The following is a 1,133-nucleotide window of genomic DNA, read 5'->3' on the forward strand; positions in this document are numbered from 1 at the left end:
CTCCCCCTGCCATCTGGCAGGGTGGAATTTCCCTCTTAATAATTCTTCTGGGCTGATTTCTGCAGAGTCTCTCTGGTATGTGTTACTCCTCTAAACCCAATTTAAGCTGCTTCCTTTTCCTAGAACCTCTCAGGCTGACTGTACCATTCTGTGATTCACTGGATGAATCAAAGGGTGGAGGCAGTGGGGAACTCCAAGTGTACAAACTAAGTAAGTGAGCTGACAGCAGGCAGGCAGCTGGCAGGCAATTCCCGCAGGGCGCATGGAAGGATACAACTCAGTGTCCATCCACTCCGAGGACTCCACAACACCAGATCCCCATTCTATAATTCTGATTCTTTGCAATGCTGTCCATAATTTATTATGATTCATAAACTCAAGTTCCTTTAGGAGTCAGTAAAACACAGACAAACAACTTTCAGGTATTCTCTGCTTTCATCCAAAATTCATATGACATCAGCAATAGTATCTCGATTCCACATCCTCTTCTGAGTCCAGCTTAAATTTCATGGAGTCCCCTATCAATACAATACACTGCTGCAATGAGTTATGAGTTATCTCCAGCAAAATTTTGTTTGCATGTAATATTGAAGATATCCGCTCATATTTTCTTATGCTTTGGGATTGCCTTCTTCAGATAGGTATAAATATAAATTTATTATAGTTGATTAGCCAGGTATCTCTCTTCCAAATTACTTGGCATAGTCTAGTAACTGTTTCCAATACTGCAGAAGTTAACACCTTTCACTTGGTATTCTGTCTCTTCCTGGAGACCTGTTTCTTACTGATGCCTCCTGTGCAGCTTGGACTTCTTTCAATATCATCCGTTTGTAATCATATGGTACCTTATGAAATGATTAGATGTCAAGTAATTCCCTTTGGTAGAATGTCTCTTTGTATTCCTTACATCTTCTTTAGATACTTCCTGTAGCATTCAATATCGTACCAAAAATTCGAGATAGCATTGCAACTCCAAGTTTAAATTTTTTTTATCCTTTCATCTGGAGAAATGATGACCATGTAATTTCTTTTTAATTTTTGAACTCCAGATCTTTGCACATCTCATTATAATACTTTACTCTGTCTTCTTTAGCTGCCCTTTGAAATCTCCTAGTCATCTCTTTTAGTTCATT

Source organism: Echinops telfairi, unplaced genomic scaffold (genome assembly GCF_000313985.2).
Source record: "Echinops telfairi isolate 266 unplaced genomic scaffold, ASM31398v2 ScPeMD7_23;HRSCAF=83, whole genome shotgun sequence".
NCBI classification, from domain to species: Eukaryota; Metazoa; Chordata; class Mammalia; order Afrosoricida; family Tenrecidae; genus Echinops; species Echinops telfairi.